Genomic DNA, 27,362 nt, shown 5'->3' on the forward strand with positions numbered 1-27,362 from the left:
TGGAATTATAACATCCATTCAAATTCTCATTAAAAGAAAACAGTAAGGACTTCAGAAGAAGCCTTTTTCACAGCAAAACAAAACCTCTGAGATATCAAGGGGCAGAGTTTATTTATTTATTTTATCATATATATATATATATATATATATATATATATATATATATATATATATATATATATATATATATATATATATATATATATATATATATATGGATCTTTGGTTATTCGGGTTTTCCCGCGTAAGATTGGAAGTATCTAGGCAACGTTTCGATGAAGTCTCATTCATCATCTTCAGGCTTCTGTCTTCAGCTCTGTGCTTCTCAGAGTGATGTGAGCTTGCAGCTGCTTCTTCCTTTTAACTGCTAGTGGGGTGTGACTTGATTGGGTGGGGGCTTGGCTGTGTTCTGATTGGGTGGGGGTGTGTTCTCATTGGTTGGGGGTTTGGCTGTGTTCTGATTGGTTGGGGGTTGGCCATGTTCTGATTGGCTGGAGGTGTGTTCTGTTCAGGTGGGGGCTTGGTTGTGCTCAGGTTGGTCTTAGTTACTGGGGGATTTGAGCTGGTGAGCTGTGATCTTGCTGTTTGGTTTCGAGTTCGTGGTCGTGCTGCATCTTCATGGTGGGGTCAGTTCGCTTCATGTATGGCTCAGGGGGTTTGAAGTGGGTAGTGATGCAGCTGCAGTGCGGCTTCTGGTCTGTGGTCGTGTCTCATCTTCTGTGTGGGTGTGAGTCTGCTTTTACGTGGAAGTGTGGTGGTGGCATCTCGTGTGGCCCTCGTGGGTGTGGGTCTGGTGTCATTCATCATGTTGGGCACTCGTCTGTTCATGAGGGCGGGTTTCCAAATGGCTGGTAAGCGGGAGGTGTCATCTCTTTTATTCATGCTGTGTGGGCGTTTTCTATCTCTATGGCTTCTCTGATTATTCTGTTGTTGAAGTGTTCGGTTTGGCGATAGTTCTGGTAGGAAGCTGGGTTTCATCTGGGTGCCTGGTTGGGGTGTGTTTGAGCTGGAGGTATCAGGGGGATCTGTTTGTGCCCAGGTGTTTGCCTGGCTTGTGGTGTGGAGATTTTTTTGTTTGTGAGTGCAGGCTTCCAAATGATTGACAGCCTGGTGGAATCATCTCTTCTGTTCATGCTTTCTGGTCTTTTTCAATCTCTATGGCTTCTCTGATGACTCTGTGGCTAGGGTTTTCCATAGTGGCCAGGGTTTTGGTGCCATTGAAGTTGATGCTATGACATGTAGCTTCCATGTGTTGGACTAGTGAGGAAGTGTGTTCCAGCTTTTTGACTGCATTTTTGTGTTCATCCAGGCGGGTACTTATTCTTCTATTGGTCTGTCCAATGTATGTGGCCGGGCATGATGCACAGGGGACTTCGTATATGCCTTGGTTTTCCAGGTCAATTTTATCTTTGGGGTTGCTAAGGATGGCTGCTATTTTTCTGTCTGTTTTGAAGGCAGTCCTGATGTGATGTCTGTGTAGTACCTTACTAATTTTGTCTGTAGTACCTCTTATGTAGGGCAGGACAGCTGTTCCATAGGTCTGTTCATCTTCTGGGTCTCTATTATGTTTCAGTGTGTTTTTGTGGATCAAGCTGGTGATTTTGCTTTTGTGGAAGCCGTTGGCTGTCAGTACTTTAGTCAGGGTGCATAGTTCAGCCTTAATGTGTGTCTTGTCTGCCAGGCGTTTGGTTCTGGTAATTAGTGTTTTAGCCACGGAGTTTATCTGTGCTGGGTGGTGGTGGGATTGGGCGTTGAGGTAGCGGTTGGTGTGTGTTTTCTTCTGGTATATGGTGTGTCCTAGTGTGCCATCTGTTTTTTGTAGATTAGTACATCTAGGAATGGTAGTTGTTTGTTTGTTTCTGTTTCCATGGTGAACTTGATTTTGGGGTGTGCGCTGTTTAGGTGTGTTAGGAAATTGTTTAGGTTTTCTTGTCCATGGGGCCAAATCACGAATGTGTCATCGATGTATCTTAACCATAGTTTGGGTTTGAGGATGGCATTGGCCAGGGCTCTGGATTCGAATTCTTCCATGAACAGGTTAGCAATGACAGGTGACAGTGGTGATCCCATGGGGGCTCCTTCTATTTGTTTGTATCTTTGTCCTTTGTATATGAAATATGTGTTGGTTAAGCAGTGTTCTGTTAGTTCCATGAGGTGTTTGGCTGGTTGGTATTTATTTTTGATGATTTCAAGGGTCTCTTTTATCGGGACTTGAGTGAATAGGGAAACCACGTCAAAACTTACAAGCAGATCTTCTTGCTCCACGTGTAGATCTTTGATCATTTCCAAGAAGTGGTATGAGTTTTGTACATGTGAAGCTGCTGTTTCAGCATGGGGCTGTAGCTGCTTTGCTAGGTATTTGGCTAGGTTTTGTAGTGGTGCTCCTCTGGAGCTGACTATGGGTCTGAGAGGTATGCCTTCTTTGTGTATTTTTGGGAGGCCGTATAGTTTGGGGCATCTGGAAGATTTCTTTCTGGGTATAATCGTGTGTTGGATCTCTTTGCTTATGTGGCTGGTTATAATTTTCTTCTTGGTTAATTTTTCCAGATATGTGGTTGGGTCTGTGTTTATGGGTTTGTATGTGGAGTCTTGGAGTAGGTCTGTCAATTTTGTTTCGTAGTCTTTTCTGTCCATTACTACAGTGGCATTTCCTTTGTCTGCTGGGAGGATGATTATGCTGCTATCTCTTTTCAGGGTTTGTAGTGCTTTAATTTCATTTTTCTGTAAGTTGCTTTTGGGTGGCTTGCTTGTGCATAGGATATTGGTAACTTGGTGTCTTATTTTATCAGCTTCATCTGTATTTAATTTAGTTAGGCTGGATTCTACTGCACATATGATGGATTCTGTGGGGATTTTTTGGGGTGCTATAGCATAATTGAATCCTTTGGTTAGAACATCTGTTTCTGTTTTGGTGAGTTCTCTGTTGGAAACGTTGTGCACTAATTGTTTCAGGTGTTGTTGTGAGTTGTTGGGGGTTTTCTTGTCATGTTCTAATTTCTTTAATTTTTTCAATAATTTTTCAATAATTTTATATATATATATGTTTTCTGAGGTTTTCGTGGGTGTTTGTATGTGGCGAAGCCAAACAGCAGGATCACAGTTCACCAGCTCAAATCCCCCAGCAACTAAGACTAACCTGAGCACAACCAAGCCCCCACCTGAACAGAACGCACCCCCAGCCAATCAGAACACAGCCAACACCCCAACCAATCAGAACACAGCCAAACCCCCAACCAATGAGAACACACCCCCACCCAATCAGAACACAGCCAAGCCCCCACCCAATCAAGTCACACCCCCACTAGCAGTTAAAAGGAAGAAGCAGCTGCAAGCTCACATTACTCTGAGAAGCACAGAGCCGAAGACACAAGCCTGAAGATGATGAATGAGACTTCATCGAAACGTTGCCTAGATACTTCCAATTTTATGCGGGGGGAAACCTGAATAACCAAAGATCCACATATATATATATGTTTTCTGAGGTTTTCGCGGGTATTTGTATGTGGATCTTTGGTTATTCGGGTTTTCTCCCGCGTAAAATTGGAAGTATCTAGGCGACGTTTCGATGAAGTCTCATTCATCATCTTCAGTCTCATTCATTATCTTCAGTCTCATTCATCATCTTCAGCCTGAAAAACATGATTATTAATACATGAAATAGATACGAATAAAAGGGAATATTAAGACAGGAATGGTAGGCACGTTGGTGCGCTTATACACACCTCTTACAGACCTCTTAGGAATGAGGTGAGGTCAACAGTAGACAGTCTGAGGTTAAGGTTTTGGGTTAGTGGAAGAAACCACAGAGTCAGGTAGAGTATTCCAGGCATTGACCACTCTGTTGCTGAAGTCGTATTTCCTGCAATCGAGTTTTGTGCGGTTTATCTTGAGTTTGTATCTATTGTGTGCTCGTGTATTGTTGAGGTTGAAGCTGAAGTAGTCATTGATGGGGTGGGACATTATAATGGATAATTTTATGTACTACGCTTAGGTCAGACCGAAGGCAACATAATTCTAAGTTATCTAAGCCTAAAATTTCAAGACTGGAGGCTTAGGGTATTCTGTTGCGAGTAGTGGAGTGGAGCAGTGATCCCCAACCTTTTTACGCCGCGCCCGGTACCGGCATCAGCTGGGCGCGCGGCCCAGTACCCGGCATCAGCTGGGCGCCGCCATCTTTTTGATGAAAAGTGCTTCGGTGACCTCACGGAAGCTTTTCATCAAAAAGAGCGCTGCGCGCTCGATGAGCTTTTCCGGGTAGAAATGGCTTTCTACCGGAAAAGCTCACTGGAAGCGCTGGTGCCGCCATCTTTTTGATGAAAGCGTGCTTCCGGTGAGCTTTCTACCGGAAAAGCTCACGGAAGCGCTGCGCCGCCATCTTTTGATGAAAAGCGTGCTCCGGTGAGCTTTCTACCGGAAAAGCTCACGGAGCGCTGGCGCCGCCATCTTTTTGATGAAAACGTGCTTCCGGTGAGCTTTCTACCCGGAAAAGCTCACGAAGCGCTGGCGCCGCCATCTTTTTTGAAAGCGTGCTTCCGGTGAGCTTTCTACCGGAAAAGCTCACGGAGCGCTGGCGCCGCCATCTTTTTTGATGAAAAGCGTGCTTCCGGTGAGCTTTCTACCCGGAAAAGCTCACCGGAAGCACTTTTCATCAAAAAGATGGCGGCGCCCAGCAAGCCAATGGCCCGGTAGGACTTGTTCGCGGACGGTACCGGTCCGCGGACTGGTGGTTAGGGACCCCTGCTCTACCCGACTCTGTAGTTTCTTCCCCAAACCCCAAAAACTTTAACCTTAGACTGTCTACTATTGACCTCACCCCTTTCCTAAGAGGTCTGTAGGGGCGTGCATAAAGCGCACCAACGTGCCTACCGTCCCTGTCCTATTGTTTCTCTTATTCTTCTTTTATTTTTCTTATATGTATCCATTTCATGTATTCACAACTATGTATACACTTATACTTATTATCTTGTAAACAATTGGCAAATCAAATAAATAAAATAAATAAATAAAAATAACTGGTTCTAGGAACAACACGCCAGTAGAAAACATCACAATTTCATTTAGTGAAGTGTCAACACAAGCCAATTTAAGAAAGGCAGGGAGCTCACAAAAGAAATGATCCACTTGATTCCATCCACACAGTGGAAGCCTAAGAATCATCACGGTATAAACTAGTGAGGTGCTGAAGCCACTTATCCAGGAGAAAGCTGCCATTGTGAAACATAGAGAATGACTCATAATGGTAGTGTAGTGCAGTGGATGACAGATGGCAGCATAGCGATCATAGGACATGACAGCTAACAAAACACACTCTGTGTCAGCCTCAAGATATCTTCCATAATATATATATTCTGCATCCTAACTATTGCATCTTCTCTGCTGCTATGCCAATCTATTTCTTTCGGCTGTCATTAGCAACGGAGGGAGGGGAGACCTTGGAGGGGAAGAAAGCTGAAGGTGTTTTGCATTCCTTTGCTGTGGGTAGCAAAGGGGGGGGATTCCTTTCTTTAACTTTCCTTTTCTTGGCTAGCTTCTATCCCTTTTGCGCTACTGCGAACTTTTATCAAAATATGTCAAGGTCAACGGACAGAAGCCTCATCACCACCTGGAGATGGCCACATGATCATATTCAGCACTTTTAATTGGAAGAGTCATTTGGACTTTGGGGGGTGGGAGCACTTCCATTCCTTTGTATATGTGATCTGTGCGCCAATTTCTCAGATTCGGAATTAAATCTGTAGCTTTCACTTTATTTTCCAGTAAAAGGATAACTTTGCTCTAACCCATGGAGTCTGAGTATTTCTTTCTTGGATTTTGAAGGGAGCACAGACTGACATTATTCCGAATCTCAGCATCAACCCACCCGGAGAAAATATCAACTTTTCTTCCGAGGGGGTTTCATCTCATGTCGTCTCCAGCCAGCGATGAAGATGACCAGGGAGCTGTGGGGGGGCAGTCGATGCTGCTACCAGAGATGCCGGCTGCTGACCTGCTGGCCGACCTGACTCTGGAGGAAACCCCAGCTGAGATGCCCAGATGGTCGTTGGGGGTTGGTTGGAGAGACCCTGAAGACCCCCCTCCTCCTGGGATCACTGTAAGTCGAAGAGGTGCGAGGGAACGGCTGTGGCAAGAATGGGGAGAGATGTTGGCCTTATTGGACTCAGGGTGCACGAGGTGCACGAGGTGCATAATTAACATGAGGGTAGTCAAGGGTATGGGCATCGGACTGAGAACTTTAAGAACGCCCATATCCTTCTGCCAACTGGATGGATCTGAGGCGGGAGGTTGCCCCACACGTTTTATAATGGAGCCCCTAGAGATGACCATGGGATCTCACCACGAGACCCTGCGTTTTATTGTGGCCCCTGGGATGGAACAGCCTCTAATATTGGGATTGCCCTGGCTTCGGAAGTGGAATCCCCATGTGAACTGGAGAGAGGGGTGGATACGTATCCGCACCGATCGGCCACCAAAAGGGGAGGAGCAACCCTACCCGGAAGGGGAGGAGAAATCCCATCCGAAGCTCCAGTTTCCGGCCGAGACAGCTTCCGCAGGTGCCGAACGCGTGGAGGGGGAGGAAAAAATCCCGAAGGAGTACTGGGACTTGAGAGAAGTGTTTAGCAAAGAGGCCTCCGACGAGCTCCCCCCTCATCGGTCAACCAATTGTAGTATTGAATTTCTACCAGGGGTGACGCTCCCGAAACCGAAGCTGTATTCGATGACACCGCGGGAGTTGGAGGAACTGAGAGCGTTTATCGACAAGAATTTGAAACGTGGTTTCATCAAACCCGCCAGACCTCGAGTGGCGGCCCCTGTGATGTTCCGCGAGAAGAAAGATGGCTCCAAACGCTTGGTGGTGGACTATAGAAACCTTAACGCAGTGTCCGTGGAGAACGTGTACCCCCTCCCTCTGATGAAGGACATGTTAGCCCACCTGGCGAAAGGGAAGATTTTCACAAAGTTGGACTTGAGGGAGGCGTACAACCGAATCCGAATTAAAGAGGGAGATGAGTGGAAGACTGCGTTCAACTGCCTGATGGGTTGTTTCCAGTTCAACGTTCTCCCTTTCGGTCTACAGGGGGCACCTGCCGTTTTCATGCAAATGATCAATCAGGTGCTCCACGAACATTTATATAAGGGGGTCCTGGTCTACCTTGATGATATTCTTATCTACACGGAGACTAGAGACAAACATGTGAAACTGGTACGTTCCGTGCTGCACAAACTGAGGGCCGCCAAATTGTACGCCAAACTATCCAAATGTGAGTTCCATCAAGAAAAAATCGACTACTTGGGATATCGTATCTCACCCGAGGGCATTGAGATGGACCCAGAGAAAGTGCGAGCCGTATTGGACTGGGCCCCACCGAGAACCCGAAAACAGTTACAAAGTTTCCTTGGATTTGCTAACTTTTATCGGCAGTTCATCCCGTCTTTTGCTAAAATAGCCATGCCCATCACCAATCTCCTGAAGACAAAGGGGGAAGCGAAACCAAAGCCCAGCCAACCGCTGAATTGGACCATGGAGTGCCAAGCCGCATTCGAAAAGCTTAAAAGACTATTTGCTGCAGAACCAGTACTGAAACACCCAGACATGGATGCCCCTTTCGTGATCCAAGCTGATGCGAACGATGTGGCAGTGGGGGCAGTCTTACTTCAATTAAATGAGAAGGGGACACTACAACCGTGTGCCTACACCTCCCGTAAATTGACTGACACTGAAAGGAGATGGGCTGTTTGGGAGAAGGAAGCTTTTGCAGTCCGTTGGGCCTTACTAACTTGGAGGCATTTTCTGGAGGGAGCGAAGCACCCATTTGAGGTATGGACTGACCATAAAAATCTGGAAGCCTTAAAAACTCCTCGGAAGCTATCCCCTAAGCAAGTTAGGTGGGTTCAGTATTTCAAGCGATTCAATTTCTCTCTGAAGTATATCCCAGGGGGGGGAATTTTTATGGCAGATGCTCTGTCTAGAATGCCTCAATACAACAGTATCTGTAAAGAACTGATAAGACCAATCATGTGAACTACACAGCTGGCTGCCCCCGTAGTTACCAGAGCGCAAAAGAAGAAACAGGAGGGGGATCTGTCCACTGACCTGATGGAACGTTTTAAGGAGGCCTTGAAAACGGATGAGTGGTTCCTGGCAAATGCGAATAACTGCACTGTTCGAGATGGTCTAGCCTGGATAGGCGCAAAATTGTATGTACCCCAAACCCTGAGAAGCCAAGTGTTACAACAAACTCATGACTCCAAGGTAGCTGGTCATTTTGGTTTTGTGAAGACCCTACATTTGGTGAAACGGCAGTTCTGGTGGCCTTCGTTGAAAAAGGACATTGAGACTTATGTAGCGAGCTGTCCAGTTTGCGCTTCAGCAAAAAGACCTCCTGGTAAACCACCAGGTCTGTTGCAAGATGTGGCTAGGCCAATGGCTCCTTGGAGGGAAATTTCCATGGACTTTATAGTAGACCTACCCGAGAGCGCTGGGCACACAGTCATCTGGGTGGTGACTGATTTGTTCTCCAAACAAGCCCATTTCATCCCTTGCTCCAAGATTCCCTCGGTGAAGTCATTGGCCAGAATGTTCATTATACATGTCTACAGGTTGCACGGTGTTCCTGAGCATGTAGTTTCTGATTGAGGGGTCCAATTTACCTTGAACTTTTGGAGGGAATTTTTGAAGTTAATAGGCTCCGCCCAGAGCTTAAGCTCTGCCCACCATCCCCAAACTAATGGGGCTTGCGAGAGGACTAACGGGGTGCTAGAGCAATATCTCAGATGTTACATAAACTATCAGCAGGACAACTGGGCGGATCTACTGCCTTTTGCGGAGGTGGCATATAATAACTCTGTCCACAGCAGTACGGGGTTTACTCCTTTCAAAGTGGCAACGGGGCAAGATTTTGTGCCCATACTTGAACTTCCTCGTGAAAAACCCAATGTCCAATCGTTGGATGACTGGATATCTCAACTTCAACTTAATTGGCCGGTTGCTCGTAAAGCTTTGGACGAGGCGCACCAGTCTCATAAGAAATTTGCTGACAGAAAGCGAGCCCCGCAGACGTCTTATCAAGTGGGCAACAAAGTATTCCTCTCGACTAAATATTTGCAGACTACCCAGAAATCGAAGAAGTTGGGTCCTAAGTATGTGGGCCCTTTCCCTATTGAGCGAATTGTAAATCCTGTGACTGTTCAGTTGACTTTGCCAAAGACTCTTCGTCGTATTCATCCGGTTTTCCACATCAGTTTGTTAAAACCCGAACATACTTGTACCTTGAGACCGACCCAGACTGATCCCACCGTACCATTGTTGATTGAGGGTGAACAGCATTTCGAGATTAAAGAAATTCTAGACTCTAGGAAATGGAGGGGTCGTACCCAATATCTTGTAGCTTGGAAACATTTTCCTCCGTCCTATGCTGAATGGGTAAATGAGAAAGACATTAGGGCTCCTGAACTGCTCAAGAACTTTTATGCCAAATACCCTGATAAACCATAGAGGTGTATACAAATGTTAACATATGTTTATGCTATTTTTTCTTACAGGGACTAATGTCCTTCTTCTAGGGGGTCCGAATGTCAGCCTCAAGATATCTTCCATAAGATATATATATTCTGCATCCTAACTATTGCATCTTCTCTGCTGCTATGCCAATCTATTTCTTTAGGTTGTCATTAGCAACGGAGGGAGGGGGGACCTTGGAGGGGAAGAAAGCTGGAGGTGTTTTGCATTCCTTTGCTGTGGGTAGCAAAAGGGGGGATTCCTTTCTTTAACTTTCCTTTTCTTGGCTAGCTTCTATCCCTTTTGCGCAACTGCGAACTTTTATCAAAATATGTCAAGGTCAACGGACAGAAGCCTCATCACCACCTGGAGATGGCCACATGATCATATTCAGAACTTTTAATTGGAAGAGTCATTTGGACTTTGGGGGGGTGGGAGCATTTCCATTCCTTTGTATATGTGATCTGTGCGCCAATTTCTCAGATTCGGAATTAAATCTGTAGCTTTCACTTTATTTTCCAGTAAAAGGATAACTTTGCTCTAACCCATGGAGTCTGACTATTTCTTTCTTGGATTTTGAAGGGAGCACAGACTGACACTCTGTGGAGCCCAGAGCAAGGGAGATGTAGAGCTCAGCAACACAGCCACCATAAGTGATAGTCTTGCTTTTTCTCCAGAAATTCACCAGCATGTGGGGCCCAAGGCTGGTGGTGAAGCAGAGGTCAAGGAAGGAAAGGTTGCTGAGAAAGAAATACATGGGGGTATGGAGCCCTGCATCTAATCTCGACACAACAATGATAGTAGTGTTGCCCAGAAGGGTCATCATGTAGCAGACAAGAACAAGGGCAAAGAGCAACATCTCCAACCGTGGCCGGTCAGCCACCCCCAGCAAGATGAATTCTCCTTGGTAGCTTTGGTTACTGGTTTTCCATGAGGTTTCCATGTTCATTGCCTATACACATTACAACAAGTAATGATACACACATGGAATCCAGTTCTAACAACTGACAGCAATGCAGCATGATCAATTGATTCCCATATTTGAAATGGGGCTTGCGTTTTGGCCCCAATAATCTGGATTAAATTTATTTAGTACACCCTGTGAGAATGGTTGGAGGTCCGTATTCATTGGCACTGCTTTCTCAACCATCTTATGCCTTAACAACCACAAGGGAATTTTAGTGTACGGATGGAAACTTAAAGATTTACTTTATTTTCTTGATTATTGCTTGCTCTTTATAAAAAAAATAGCTAATATAAGTCATATCTGAGAGTTGCTACAGTTGTATCAGAAGCCACATATAATCAATATAAATGCTGAACATCGAACAGTGTCCACAGTCTCTGGAATTCCTTTTCCAGTCCCAGAATGGATAGGGTCAAATAAATTGTGATTATTTTTAAAGGCTATTTTGAAAGATACCCTTTCAAATTGTCACCTCAAGTGATTGATCTTATGCCTGGATCTCCCTCATCATAATATCAGTGGCTTAAAACAACTTATCCTTTAAAAAAAAAAAGCCCTTAAAATTAAAATATAAATAACACAACAGTGCCCTGGTTTGTGAACCTAAGAATTTCATTAATGGAGAAGACGAAGAATGTTTATCTCATCCTTAATATTTGCAAGATCCTTGCAGTTGCTGTTTTGCCTTTAAATGATCATCCTGATTGTGCATATTCCCTAACTGGGTAAAGGACTATAACAATATTTAGATCAGAACTTTCTTTGAAAACAATCTCCTCCGTCCAGGAAAATTGAGAATTGTATTGTATTTATGTTCACTGTTCTTCTCGTGTATACAGTCTATGAATTCCCAGATGGTCAGATACTAATCATAACACTGAGCAGTGCTGACCTTGTTTGGGACAGGACTAAACAGATTGGCAAGACTGGTTGACTTGGGAGTCAACTTTTGTGCAATGGGGCTGAGATTTCTTGAGATGGTGGAAGATCAAAACTCCAAGCCTCATTCGGACCTACCCTTAAGGACTTAGGGTAATGGAAGTTGCCCATCTCTGTCTTGTAACTGAGCAGGCAAGGATGAATATTCTGATTAATCAATTGGCTGTCTGATAACGTGCCATCCAGGGATTCTCAGTCTTAGGGATCATATAGATTTTCTACACAGGATGCTACAAAATACCTTTTTTTAAAAAATTGGTTGAAAGAGACCAAGAAGAAGATGTAACAACAAGTCAGGGAAGGAAACTCTTGCCAACAATTTCAGATGATTCTAAGACTACAAACAAGCATATAAATTCCTGCCTGGCTTCTGTTCAACAAAGGAAAAGGAGCTGCATGGACATGATCCTCAATTCTGGGAGCCATGGATTAATCTCAGAACGCCCTAGATTTTATTAGGATTTCAGGCATTAAATATACTAAAACTCCTTTACTTCCATCACCATTTCCAAGACACCATCATCTGTCTTATACTCGTACGGTAGGTTTTCTAGAAGCCTCCTTTAAGTTTCTGTATAACAATGAAAAAAGATGTCCAGTTAGCTCTGTTCTGCTGGATCTTCTCCCCACCTGCAACACATTTATTCTTTTATTCGGGTATTCATTTATTTAATCACATTTATACCCCCACTAAAATCTGGAGACTCAGACGTTGAAACAAAAAACCTTGCTTAAGTTCTTCTTGGCCAATGAAGGAGAGTTTCAGGAAAAGAGGAGACAAGATGTCATTTCCTATCCCACAATTATCACACCCACAAGAAATTAAGGAACAGGATTAGGAGCAGAAGAAGATCAAGTTCCTGCAGGTTTAACAGTGAAAGAATTCCAGCAAGTATAGAATAAAAGAAAGAAATAACTTACAAATCTACTTTTCTCTCTTTCACACTTTTTATGCATTACATTCATAACCCACCTTGCATTCAGGAGCTCAAAGCCATTATACATAATGCCCCTTCCTCCAGGGGTGGGATTCTACAGGTTCGCAACTAGTTGCTAGAACCGGTTGTTAACATTCTAAGCAGTTCGGAGAACCTGTTGTTGGAAGAAATTACTGGCCTAATCCTGTAAGGAAGGCAGGAAAGAAACATTCTGGTGTTGCTTACAGAAACTGCCTCTCCATTAACTCTTATTACATCCTTGGCAGGACTAGACTTCCTGTCTCAGGAATGTCTCTGGAGTTTTTTTTCCTCCTTTGTTGGTACTTTGCTTGAGTGGAGTGACCATTCAAAGTTACAATGGCACTGAAAAAAGTGACTTATGACCCTTTTTCACACTTACGACTGTTGCAGCATCCCCACAATCATGAGAGGCCAGGCGAGGAAATGCGTGCCTCGATGTCAGTGATATTGAGTTGGCCACGCCCAGCCAATAACATGACCACTAAGCCACGCCCACCCAGTCACATGACCACTAAGCCATGCCCACCCAGTCACATGACCACAAAGCCACACCCACCAACTAAGCCACGCCCACAGAACCAGTTGTTAAAAAAATTGAATCCCACCCCTGCCTTCCTCCTTTCTTTTGCGCAAGTACCTTACAAAGTAAATTGACCTGGAAGAGAGAGGAGGTGTGTATGAAGGAGGGAGGGAGGGAGAGAGAGAGAGAGAGAGAGAGAGAGTCACTCGGAAAATGTATCTTACTAAAGATGCACTTGAACCTGGATCTTTGAACCCAACTTTGTTTTTTGGGCAAAGACAAAAGACTGGACCAAAGCTGCCTCCACTGTGTATATCGGGGAGATTATAACTTGGGTCCAACCTTTTTCATATTTTAACTAGTATGATATCCTGGCTATGTATTTTGAAGGCATAGATATAACATTTCTATGTAACATTCCATGCAATACTCCTACAGTTCTCCATTTGTTCATGTAAATGCAGCATAATAGACAGATGTGGGATCCCACAAGGACTTAGCTTGGCTTCTCTCTTGAAAATGCAGCAGCAGCAGAACTCTGGAAGTTGCTTGACAAGTGCTATTCTGCATTGTTACAGCTAACCAAACTTTATTTTTTGTGGGGGAAAAAACAAGAATAAGATACAGATCAAATGCATAGTTTGATAAGTGTGGAGACTGGCAATGCACTGTGCAGATGCCTTAATCAGGTATATCCTATAGCATTTTATGTTTTTGAGAAAGAACACCTAATTCTGCTCAATATCCTATCAATAACCCTATCATTTTAATAAAAAAAAGAGAATAACCCACCTTAAACTAAAATAGAAAAATAGTACTGAGGTTAATAAATATAGGCAAGCAATTTATACTGAGGAAACATTGGAATTGTATTAATTAGAAATGGATGTGTGGGTCAGGTTCAGCTATGATCAATTTATCATTAACTCTTCAGTTTGTCCCTTTCTAATTTATATCATTTTCTCATTCTGGTAAAGTCCAAATTTTTAAAAATTACATATTTCAATCTTTCTTAGACTTGCACTTCTTGCACATTTTCTACAGTTTTCCATCATACAATTGTTGCTGTTCTTATTTTTTCCAAATATACATTCCTATACAAGTTTCCCCTTAAAATGGATATTTATATAAACATGCTTACGAATGCATGTGTATAGTTAAAAACCACTTCACCGTTTGTGGATTTCATTATGTAGCTGCGTTCCATTTCATATATTAATTTGGGATGAGTATTTCCCAAATGAATACAAATTTAACAAATGTCTTCCTTATTTCTAGGACTATTATCAGGGCTTGTCAAAAATACGTCTAATATAAAGTGATGTTTCATGATGAACAGACACATTCAACAATCACCTTAGCAGTTCGAGCAGATCTTAGGGCACAGGCCTCTGACTGAAGAACTAGGAAGTTTAATGAATTTGGCTATAACCAATGAATATTTATATGCAACACACAGTATTTCTTGATCAAAGGAAACAATGAAAAACATTCAAGGGAGTTCTAAAAAGAATAAAATCTATACCTTCATCTTGGCTCTTCCAGATCAGTGGTGTTCCAGGATATTTACAGATATCTCATAAACACATAATAATCAATCTGATAAGGGAGTGGAGCAGGATGGTAGAATCATAGAATCATAAGGTTGTAAGGGATCTTGTGAGATCTTCTCATCCAACCTCCTGTCCTTCTTTCCATCCCGGACAAACAGTTGTCCAATTTGTTCTTGAAAACCTCCAGCAACGAAGCACTCACAACTCCAGGAGGCAAGCTGTTCCTTGATTCATTGTTCTCACTGTTAGATTTTATAAATATTTTCAAAGAGAAGGAGGAGGAAGAAGACAGATTATTCCTGCCCCCCTCTAACCACTGGGTGAAAGTTGTTGTAAGACTCGTCATGGAACAATTGGGAGCAAACAAGACATCACTCCCCAGAGTCCAGCAATGCCCAAGAGCTCCTGTTTTGCAAAGCTCATCCAAGAAGGGGATAGATAACATCAGAGAAGTGGTAGGAGCAAAGATTCTGGAGCGGAAGGAAAAGACCAGCAAATGTTTGGCTTGGATCACAGTGGAGGACTTCTCAAATGGCATCAGAAAATTGTATTTTCTATTCATAGGAATATTATGATGGAATAAAGGTGTATGCAGCCTTTACAGCACAAGGTGCTACGTCAACAATTGTAAACAACACACCCCCATAGACATTTTAATTGCTCTCTTATGTGTGTATTAAATTTATGCCCACATATTTATATGCAATTATGAGTCGTACACTTCTAGAAGCAAATTAACACAGTAATTCAGAAGCTGGTGCAAGAAATTGAAGGCAAGCTAAAGGAATTTGGTTGTTCAGCCTAGGAAGAGAAAAAAAAACATCCAAGACTTAGAGGAGACCTGATAGCCATGTTAAGATACATTAAAGGGAGTCCTAGGGAAGATTGTCAAGAACTATTTTCCAATGCCACAAAAACTAAAACCAGAAATAATGGATACAAGTTGCAGCTACAGATTTCATTCAAATATAACTCTTCCTTTTCCCAAACAGTCATTTTGAGGTATTTCTACTTGCATTTTTACGTGCTTTCGAACTGCTAGGTTAGCAGAAACCGAGACAAGTAACGGGCGCTCACTCCATTATGCGGCATTAGAGATTCGAACCACTGAACTACTGTCCTTTCTGATCGGCAAGCTCAGCATTTTAGCCACTGAGCCACCACATCCTCGTCCATGCACCTTTGCCGTTAAGTCATGCCAGCCACATGACCATGGAGATGTCTTCGGACAGTGCTGGCTCTTCAGCTTTGTAGTGGAGATGAGCACTGCCCCCTAGAGCCAGGAACGACTAGCACTGTGATGGTGAACCTATGACACGGGTGCCACAGGTAACACGCAGAGCCATTTGTGCCGGCACATAAACTGCAGGCAAACTTACCTCACTGCGCATTTGCGTGCCTCACAGCTGATTTTCGGCAGGTTTGAGGCCTTTTTCGGCCTCTCAGAGGCTTGAGGAAGGCTTCTGCAGGCTTTGCAAGCTGAAAACTAGGCCCATTTTGTCACTTCGTTTTTCCGAAAATACCAGAAGTGACGAAACAGGGCTAGTTTTCAGCCTGCAAAGCCTGCAGAAGCCTTCCTCAAGCTTTTGAGATGCCAAAAAAGGCCTCAAATCGGTTGAAAATCAGCCGTGAGGCGCAGTGCAGGTAAGGGGGCAGAGGGGGGTGGAGGTGGGACTGCACGGGCATGCGTAGGGGCACAGGGGGCACGCATTACCTTCTGGGTGCTGGCACGCAAGCATGAGCGTGCAAACGTGCGCACACAATTTTTGGCACGGGAGCCCAAAAAAGGTTAGCCCGCACTGGACTAGCATATATGTGCAAGGGGAACCTTTACTATATAAGTATCCTTGGTTAATGATGGCAATTGGGAACAAAATTTATGTTGCTAAACAATAAATTTATAAAATGTCATCATCTCAGTTCATTGCTTAGCAATGGCAATCATGGCAATCGACGTTGGTATTCTTAACTGAAATTCACTGGTCATCAGGGTAGGACCCCTCCTGATCCAAGTCATTCCTAGCTTGGTTCCTCCCAGCCCCAAGCCTTGGTAAGGTAGGATAGTGCCTCCTCTGCCTTGTCTTGAATGCTCCCCCATCTCCCCCCCCCCCATTTTGTGTCTGCCTGCCTACCCACTATCCAAAAGGGGTTCCCGCCCTTCAGTGCCCATTCAGATCTCAGTCATACATGCCATGCCAGCCTTTTAATCTCTAATAAGACTCTGATGGAAAAGAACCTTATTTGCACAAGGAACCAAGAACAACACAAGGATTTGCTCAGAGTAGTTTCTTTATTGTTGCTTGCCTATAGACAGAGGAGTCTTGCCAGACTAAAGCACAAATCTCCATAATTATTAGATATATCCTGTGAAAAGCTAACAGATAACAGATAATCAGAGTTGGAAGGGACCTTGTAGGTCATCTAGTCCAACCCCCTGCCCAAGCAGGTGTCCCTACACCATTTCTGACAAATGGCAGTCCAATCTCTTCTTGAAAGTCTCAAGTGATGGCGCTCCCACAACTTCTGAAGGCAAAGCTGTTCCATTGGTTGATTGTTCTCACTGTCAGAAAGTTTCTCCTTATTTCCAGGTTAAATCTCTCCTTGTTCAGTTTCCATCCATTCAGTTCCTTGTCTGGCCTTCAGGTGCTTTGGAAAATAGCTTGATCCCTTCCTCTCTGTGGCAGCCCCTCAGATATTGGAACACTGGCTAGGGACTTTGGCTCTCTTCCTGAATACCAAAGATTCTCTTCCCTTCCTAGGGTGGTGCACTACATTCCTACCGCATTTGCATAACTTTGTGTTGTGTGTAAGTTGCACCTATTTCTGGACTACCTGTGGTCACTCACACCCTTGTGATCTCCCAAATGGATGAGTGCAACACACTCTTCATTGGCTTGCCATTGAAGAGCATTTGGAAGCCTTACCTGGTGCAAAATGCAGCAGCGTGAACAGTTAATAGTGTGAATTATTTGATATAAATGATACCACTGTTCCACAAGCTGTATTGGTTGCCAGTTTGTCTCTGAGTGCAATGCAAAGTGCTGACAATAACCTTTAAAGCTCTACATGGCTTGGGGTCAGGTTGCTTATGAGCCTATCTTCTCTCGGTTGTCTCTAACTGTCCTATCCAATCCCACAGGAAGGCCCTGCTCTGGGCACTGTTGGCCAAGGAATATTGGCTGGTGGAGATCAATAGGAGAACCTTTCCTGCCATGGTGCCCACCTTCTGGAACATAATTTTCCAGAACTTGAAGAACTGGACTGGGGAATCCAATGGGTTCCATAAATCCCTGGAGAATGGCTGGTGTTCAGTGCAAAGATTTGGTTGCCGGTGAACTGTGGGAATTATTATTTGTTCTTTGTGTAAGTGCTAGGACAACGGAGCCTTTTGGTGGTTGACCGCAACATGAAGCAAGGAACAAGGACAAACTGTTGCCATTTCTTACCCAGAATTGTAGCAAACTTAAACTTTGCAGCTTTGTGTGCTTACACGAATAATCAGTGCATTTTGTGTGATGTAATGCGTTTGTGATAGACGCTAACAAAAATTGCTACGTTAACAAAGATTGCTTCTAATAAAAGAGGGTGTCGGAGATTGCTCTGGGCTCTCATCCCGATCTTGCTTCAAGACGTTGTCTCAGTGTCTTCCTTCATGAGAGACCACCACAGTGAACCACATAGCAGGTGAAATGATTGTTGAGCTTTAATGAGCTGTAATTTTTAATAGGGCTTTGGAGTCCTGCAGATGGTATGGAAGAAATTTAGTGTTTCATGACACCCAGAAAGAGTGCATTGCTGACTCTGGCTTATGTAATGGTCTTCAAAAGCTTGTGATGGGAATGCAATGGTCCGCATAGAGGGAAAATTTGGGAAACGTTCTCCTAAGGGAAGATATCATGAACAAACTTTTTTCTGTGGAAGTAGGAATAGGCAGGGAGGCTGCAAAGTAATGGAAAGAGCACAATGCTGGCAGGATTGGTGACAGCAAAAGCTGTAAAGCAAACTGGATTTATTTTTATTTTATTTTTATTTGTCAATTGCTTACAAGATAATAGATATAAGTAAAAACATAGTTATGAATACATGGATACATATAAGAAAAATAAAAAATGAAAGAAACAATAGGACAGGGACGGTAGGCATGTTGGTGTGCTTATGCACGCCCCCTACAGACCTCTTAGGAATAGGGCAAGATCAATAGTAGACAGTCTAAGGTTAAAGTTTTTGGGGTTTGGGGAAGAAACCACATAGTCAGGTAGAGTATTCCAGACATTGACCACTCTGTTGCTGACGTCGTATTTCCTGCAATCAAGTTTGGTGCGGTTTACCTTGAGCTTGTATTTATTGTTTGCTCTTGTATTGTTATGGTTGAAGCTGAAGTATTCATTGACAGGTAGCACATTGCAATGTATGATTTTATATACTATACTTAGATCAGAACGAAGGCGGCGTAGTTCTAGGTTTTCTAAGTCTAGAATTTCGAGTCTGGTGGCATAAGGTATTCAGCAACGAGTAGAAGAGTGGAGAACTCTTCTTGTGAAATATTTCTGGACTTTCTCAACTGTGTTAATATCAGATATGTAATGTGGGTTCCAGACTGATGAGCTGTATTCGAGTATTGGTCTAGCAAATGTTTTGTATGCTCTAGTTATTAGTGTAATATTACCAGAGAAAAAGCTACGTAGGATTAGGTTTGTCAAAGCAGTAATAAGATCAGCTCCAATCTCCATTGAAAGAATATTTCAAGAATTTCAGAAGACGCCTTTTTACAGGGGAACGAACAAAATTGGGGGAATTCATGGGATAGACTTGACACAAATTGCACATGTGCTAGTGATAACGAACTAAATAGATTCCAGAGATTATAAGTTCTCTATTGTATGAAAGCGAACTATAAATCGTGTGATCATCTCTGTGGCTTTTGGTTTTGGTTTTCTTTGCTCTTTTATTTATAGTCTTGTCAACTGCTATGTAAGGTACAATAAAAAATCCACACCAATAGGGAGCATTTATCATTCACTTTCAGATGGAACTGTGAATCATGGGCTTATCTATGTTATACATGATTTTATCTATTAATATACTCCCAAACTGTCTTTTTTTTTACAAACTAAAGAATCTCAGTGTTCTAGCCTCACAAGGAAGGTGTCAGCTGGTGCTCCATTCAAAATCCAAGAAAGAAATACTTAGACTCCTTTAATCAGAGAAAAGATATATTTTAGTGGAAATCAAGTGGTAGCAACAAAAGAATTCTGAATCTGAGAAAATGGGTGCATAAATCACATATACAAAGTAATGGCAACGTTCCCACCCTCAATAGTTCAATTGGCTCATCCAATTAAAAGTGGTGTATATCATCATGTTGGTATCTCCAGGTGGTGATGAGTCCTCTGTCCGTTGACCTTGACATATTTTGATAAAGAGTTGCAGCTGCGCATAGCATAGGATAGAAACTAAACAAGAATCTAACCCCCACAGCTGATACAGTTCTGTTTTGTAACACCTCCAGCTCACTTCCCATAACCATTCCCCCCTCCTCCCCCGTTACTTATGACAGCCGAAAGATGCAAACCAAAGGGAGAAAATCTTGAAGGCTGACAAAAGTTTTTGTTCTGCGCCATCAATTATTTTCATTACACTCCCCTGCATTTTTCCCCTGGTCTAAAGTATCCTTAAAAAAAAAAAAAAAAAGAACAACCAGATGTAAATGAACCGAAAATTTGTTTCAGGGCTTGTAATGTTAATATACTGTATTTATTTCCAATACAGTTCACAGCAATTCCTAGCATAGAATTATCCTTTTGCACAAATGCCATACTAAGCTGATTTCAGTGTGTTATCCATTATGACTACATTTTCCTTGTTCGAGACAGTTTATACCCCATCAAAATGTATCTAAAACTGGGACAAGTAGATGCCTAATGTGATTAGGCATTAGGCATTAACTTAAATTGAACTCTGTTCATCCAATTTACAGAGATCCTTCTTGATCTCTTCACAACTATTTTAGAGTTTCAACACTCTGAATTGTTTAATAACAATTGTTATTAAACAATAATAGTTGTTCTGTTATTCTGTTTTTTCCTCAAAAACCTGGAACTGCTTAAAATAATGTACGAGCAAATTAAAAATATGTCCCAACACAGATCCATGAGGGACTTCAGAAAGGACTTGAGTCACCAGAATTTGAGTCATGAGACCTAAGAAGAGGCTTGAAAAGTAACCGCTTTTATTTTGGCCAAAGCAAAATGCTGGATGGACAATTTTCACCGCAGAAAACATGCAAGGAAAAAGCCACACCTTGGGGAAAGTATGATGACCTTTCTAGTGGTGGGATTCAAAATTTTTTACTACCGGTTCTATGGGCATGGCTTGGTGTGCATGGCTTGGTGAGTGTGGCAGGGGAAGGATACTGCAAAATCCCCATTCTCTCCTCACCCCACTAACCTGATTTCCAGCTCCGTTATCCTGTGCAGGGCAACTAAAGAAGACCCAGCCAATTAGCTGGGACTCGGGAGGCAGAGAACAGATGGGGCAGGGCCAGTCAGAGGTAGTATTTGCCGGTTCTCCGGACTACTCAAAACTTCTACTACTGGTTCTCCAGAACTGGTCAGAACCTGAATATCACCTCTGGTCCTTTCATACCTTCAGAGACATCAGCTTGGTGCCCAATTCTGACACACACCCTCCCTGTCCAGGCCTTCCTTTGGCAGTGCAGCAGGAACAGAGGGTCTGGGTACTTAGCAACGCAGGTATTTACCTGATGTAATCCTGCCAGGCTATAAGACACCCCAAACCAGGCACTAAGTTATACAGAAAAACAAGATAGCAGGAGTTAGATCACTGGTAGAAGCAAATGGCAGAGGCTATTCTAATTCTTACAGGAGCAAAGCAATTCTTACAGAGGCGAAATAGCAAGTTCTACTGATTCTATTATCATGCCCCACTAATTCTACCTAAGGGGATGCTTTGGCTCAAAGGGGACATGGTGGCTCAGTGGCTAAGATGCTGAGCTTGTCGATCAGAAAGGTCGACAGTTCGCGGTTCAAATCCCTAGCACCATGTAACGGAGTGAGCTCCCGTTACTTGTCCCAGCTTCTGCCAACCTAGCAGTTCCAAAGCATGTAAAAATGCAAGTAGAAAAATAGGGACCACTTTGGTGGGAAGGTAACAGCATTCCGTGCGCCTTCGCCATTTAGTCATGCCAGCCACATGACCACGGAGACGTCTTCGGACAGCACTGGCTCCTTGGCTTTGAAACGGAGATGAGCACTGCCTCCTAGAGTCAGAAATGACTAGCACGTATGTATGAGGGGAACCTTTACCTTTAATTCTACCTATTCTATTATTATGTCCCTTCAGGAAGAAGTGTGTTAAAACATGCTAGAGTGCAAATGCAGCACACATCTGCAACAGAGGCGGCATTCAGCAGGTTCTGACCAGTTCTGGAGAACCGGTAGTGGAAATTTTGAGTAGTTCGGAAAACCAGCAAATACCGCCTCTGACTGGAGATTTTACAGTATCCTTCCCCTGCCATGCCCACCAAGCCACGCCCACAGAACCAGTAGTAAAAAAAAAATGAATCCCACCACTGATCTGGAACTCGAGTAGTGTGTTTTTCAAACAACTGAGGGGAGGTTTCCATTTTACTTTTTCAGATCCATACTCCTCTTCTACATTTTTAAAAAATAAATCCAAACAATATACATAACTAGCCTTTGGATATTAATAATGGAGATCTTTAGTTTATTATTTGTAGTTGACATACTCAAAATGAATGTAATTCCCACAATAGTTTGTATTTTGGGTGGAATTTGCATGGAATTCTTAGGGAGATCGGCGGTTAAGAAATAAGAAATATAAATAAATATCTATTAAATTTGCATTATATTGTTCTGTTCATTTCCATGGGGTCTTCAGTTCTGAAGAAATCTTTGAAAAAGATGCTGAGATTAGTTTCCTGAATCTCGAATTGTACCATTATGCATACTGAGCAATAACAAACCTTTGGAAAGTTTTACAGTGTAAATTGTCTTTACAATATTTATTTTATTTGTTTGATTTGCCTGGTTTGCAAGCTATTGTAGCGCTTATTGGTATGATTGCTGCGGGATGTGTTGTATTGCCTTGTGTATTACCCATTTTTTGTCGCTTTTATTTCTAACAGTTTATCCCTCTTGGCTGAGAAAAAAGCCACTGCGCGGAGGTAATGGCTCTCTGGAATCAACAAATAACTAACACATATGAACCACTGCCATCCGAAGATGAGATAGGAGAGCCAACCTGTGGCGATCCAGACGAGGACAAGATGTTTGTGACGGTTGAAAGTCACGAATGTCGTGGATAACATCAACATGCACAGCACTCTACGCCTACACGCCTGACAAAGATTGTTATTGGAACTAAACACTCCTGTCTCTTAAAAAGAAAAAACAGAGGAGATGTGGGAATTATTATTTGTTCTTTGTGTAAGTGCTAGGACAACGGAGGCCTTTTTTGGTGGTTGACCGCAACACGAAGCAAGGAACAAGGACAAACTATTGCCATTTCTTACCCAGAATTATAGCAAATTTAAACTTTGCAGCTTTGTATGCTTACACGAATAATCAGTGCATTTTGTATGATGTAATGCGTTTGTGATAGACGCTAACAAAAATTGCTACATTAACAAAGATTGCTTCTAATAAAAGAGGGTGTCGGAGCTTGCTCTGGGCTCTCATCCGATCTTGCTTCAGAGCGTTGTCTCAGTGTCTTCCTTCATGAGAGACCACCACAGTGAACCACATAGCAGGTGAAATGATTGTTGAGCTTTAATGAGCTGTAATTTTTAATAGGGCTTTGGAGTCCTGCAGATGGTATGGAAGAAATTTGAGTGTTTCATGACACCCAGAAAGAGTGCATTGCTGACTCTGGCTTATGTAATGGTCTTCAAAAGCTTGTGATGGGAATGCAATGGTCCGCATAGAGGAAACTTTGGGAAACGTTCTCCTAAGGGAAGATATCATGAACAAACTTTTTCTGTGGAAGTAGGAATAGGCAGGGAGGCTGCAAAGTAATGGAAAGAGCACAATGCTGGCAGGATTGGTGACAGCAAAAGCTGTAAAGCAAACTGGATTTATTTTATTTGTCAATTGCTTACAAGATAATAGGTATAAGTAAAAACATAGTTATGAATACATGGATACATATAAGAAAAATAAAAAATGAAAGAAATAATAGGACAGGGACGGTAGGCACGTTGGTGTGCTTATGCACGCCCCCTACAGACCTCTTAGGAATAGGGCAAGGTCAATAGTAGACAGTCTAAGGTTAAAGTTTTTGGGGTTTGGGGAAGAAACCACAGTCAGGTAGAGTATTCCAGACATTGACCACTCTGTTGCTGAAGTCGTATTTCCTGCAATCAAGTTTGGTGCGGTTTACCTTGAGCTTGTATTTATTGTTTGCTCTTGTATTGTTATGGTTGAAGCTGAAGTATTCATTGACAGGTAGTACATTGCAATGTATGATTTTATATACTATACTTAGATCAGAACAAGAAGGCGTAGTTCTAGGTTTTCTAAGTCTAGAATTTCGGGTCTGGTGGCATAAGGTATTCAGCAACAGAGTAGAAGAGTGGAGAACTCTTCTTGTGAAATATTTCTGGACTTTCTCAACTGTGTTAATATCAGATATGTAATGTGGGTTCCAGACTGATGAGCTGTATTCGAGTATTGGTCTAGCAAATGTTTTGTATGCTCTAGTTATTAGTGTAATATTACCAGAGAAAAAGCTACGTAGGATTAGGTTTGTCAAAGCAGTAATAAAATCAGCTCCAATCTCCATTGAAAGAATATTTCAAGAATTTCAGAAGACGCCTTTTTCACAGGGGAACGAACAAAATTGGGGGGTGGGATTCATGGGATAGACTTGACACAAATTGCACATGTGCTAGTGATAACGAACTAAATAGATTCCAGAGATTATAAGTTCTCTATTGTATGAAAGCGAACTATAAATCGTGTGATCATCTCTGTGGCTTTTGGTTTTGGTTTTCTTTGCTCTTTTATTTATAGTCTTGTCAACTGCTATGTAAGGTACAATAAAAAATCCACACAAATAGGGAGCATTTATCATTCACTTTCAGATGGAACTGTGAATCATGGGCTTATCTATGTTATACATGATTTTATCTATTAATATACTCTCAAACTTTTTTTTTTTTACAAACTAAAGAATCTCAGTGTTCTAGCCTCACAAGGAAGGTGTCAGCTGGTGCTCCATTCAAAATCCAAGAAAGAAATACTTAGACTCCTTTAATCAGAGAAAAGATATATTTTAGTGGAAATCAAGTGGTAGCAACAAAAGAATTCTGAATCTGAGAAAATGGGTGCATAAATCACATATACAAAGTAATGGCAACGTTCCCACCCTCAATAGTTCAATTGGCTCATCCAATTAAAAGTGGTGTATATCATCATGTTGGTATCTCCAGGTGGTGATGAGTCCTCTGTCCGTTGACCTTGACATATTTTGATAAAGAGTTGCAGCTGCGCATAGCATAGGATAGAAACTAAACAAGAATCTAACCCCCCCACAGCTGATACAGTTCTGTTTTGTAACACCTCCAGCTCACTTCCCATAACCATTCCCCCCTCCTCCCCCCGTTACTTATGACAGCCGAAAGATGCAAACCAAAGGGAGAAAATCTTGAAGGCTGACAAAAGTTTTTTGTTCTGCGCCATCAATTATTTTCATTACACTCCCCTGCATTTTTCCCCTGGTCTAAAGTATCCTTAAAAAAAAAAAAAAAAAGAACAACCAGATGTAAATGAACCGAAAATTTGTTTCAGGGCTTGTAATGTTAATATACTGTATTTATTTCCAATACAGTTCACAGCAATTCCTAGCATAGAATTATCCTTTTTGCACAAATGCCATACTAAGCTGATTTCAGTGTGTTATCCATTATGACTCACATTTTCCTTCCTACTTAGTTCGAGACAGTTTATACCCCATCAAAATGTATCTAAAACTGGGACAAGTAGATGCCTAATGTGATTAGGCATTAGGCATTAACTTAAATTGAACTCTGTTCATCCAATTTACAGAGATCCTTCTTGATCTCTTCACAACTATTTTAGAGTTTCAACACTCTGAATTGTTTAATAACAATTGTTATTAAACAATAATAGTTGTTCTGTTATTCTGTTTTTTCCTCAAAAACCTGGAACTGCTTACCCCATCAAAATAATGTACGAGCAAATTAAAAATATGTCCCAACACAGATCCATGAGGGACTTCAGAAAGGACTTGAGTCACCAGAATTTGAGTCATGAGACCTAAGAAGAGGCTTGAAAAGTAACCGCTTTTATTTTGGCCAAAGCAAAATGCTGGATGGACAATTTTTCACCGCAGAAAACATGCAAGGAAAAAAGCCACACCTTGGGGAAAGTATGACGACCTTTCCAGTGGTGGGATTCAAAATTTTTTACTACCGGTTCTATGGGCATGGCTTGGTGTGCATGGCTTGGTGAGTGTGGCAGGGGAAGGATACTGCAAAATCCCCATTCCCTCCCCACCCCACTAACCTGATTTCCAGCTCCGTTCTCCTGTGCAGGGCAACCAAAGAAGACCCAGCCAATTAGCTGGGACTCGGGAGGCAGAGAACAGATGGGGCAGGGCCAGTCAGAGGTAGTATTTGCCGGTTCTCCGGACTACTCAAAACTTCTACTACTGGTTCTCCAGAACTGGTCAGAACCTGAATATCACCTCTGGTCCTTTCATACCTTCAGAGACATCAGCTTGATGCCCAATTCTGACACACACCCTCCCTGTCCAGGCCTTCCTTTGGCAGTGCAGCAGGAACAGAGGGTCTGGGTACTTAGCAACACAGGTATTTACCTGATGTAATCCTGCCAGGCTATAAGACACCCCAAACCAGGCACTAAGTTATACAGAAAAACAAGATAGCAGGAGTTAGATCACTGGTAGAAGCAAATGGCAGAGGCTATTCTAATTCTTACAGGAGCAAAGCAATTCTTACAGAGGCGAAATAGCAAGTTCTACTGATTCTATTATTATGCCCCACTAATTCTACCTAAGGGGATGCTTTGGCTCAAAGGGGACATGGTGGCTCAGTGGCTAAGATGCTGAGCTTGTCGATCAGAAAGGTCGACAGTTCGGCGGTTCAAATCCCTAGCACCATGTAACGGAGTGAGCTCCCGTTACTTGTCCCAGCTTCTGCCAACCTAGCAGTTCCAAAGCATGTAAAAAATGCAAGTAGAAAAATAGGGACCACTTTGGTGGGAAGGTAACAGCATTCCGTGCGCCTTCGGCATTTAGTCATGCCAGCCACTTGACCACGGAGACGTCTTCGGACAGCACTGGCTCCTTGGCTTTGAAACGGAGATGAGCACTGCCTCCTAGAGTCAGAAACGACTCTAGTACATAGCACGTATGTACTAGGCAGGGGAACCTTTACCTTTAATTCTACCTATTCTACTATTATTATGTCCCTTCAGGAAGAAGTGTGTTAAAACATGCTAGAGTGCAAATGCAGCACACATCTGCAACAGAGGCGGCATTCAGCAGGTTCTGACCAGTTCTGGAGAACCGGTAGTGGAAATTTTGAGTAGTTCGGAAAACCAGCAAATACCGCCTCTGACTGGAGATTTTACAGTATCCTTCCCCTGCCATGCCCACCAAGCCATGCCCACAGAACCGGTAGTAAAAAAAAAATTGAATCCCACCACTGATCTGCAACTCGAGTAGTGTGTTTTTCAAACAACTGAGGGGAGGTTTCCATTTTACTTTTTCAGATCCCTACTCCTCTTCTACATTTTTAAAAAAATAAATCCAAACAATAGAGAGAATATACATAACTAGCCTTTGGATATTGATAATGGAGATCTTTAGTTTATTATTTGTAGTAGACATACTCAAAATGAAT

The 27,362-nt window shown here is 42.6% G+C and overlaps 1 long non-coding RNA gene and 1 pseudogene across 1 annotated transcript in view; one reads left to right on the forward strand and one right to left on the reverse strand.

Annotated features, from left to right (window-relative positions):
- Nucleotides 1–27,362, forward strand: part of LOC148131938 (uncharacterized) — a 174,182-nt gene that overhangs the window by 123,632 nt on the left and 23,188 nt on the right. The window lies entirely within an intron of this gene.
- LOC113425001 (olfactory receptor 2G3-like) lies at nucleotides 4,924–10,439 on the reverse strand (annotated as a pseudogene).

Source organism: Notechis scutatus, chromosome 2 (assembly GCF_049901735.1).
Source record: "Notechis scutatus isolate UNSWTSFEM ecotype Mainland chromosome 2, rNotScu1.2, whole genome shotgun sequence".
In the NCBI taxonomy this organism is placed as follows: Eukaryota; Metazoa; Chordata; class Lepidosauria; order Squamata; family Elapidae; genus Notechis; species Notechis scutatus.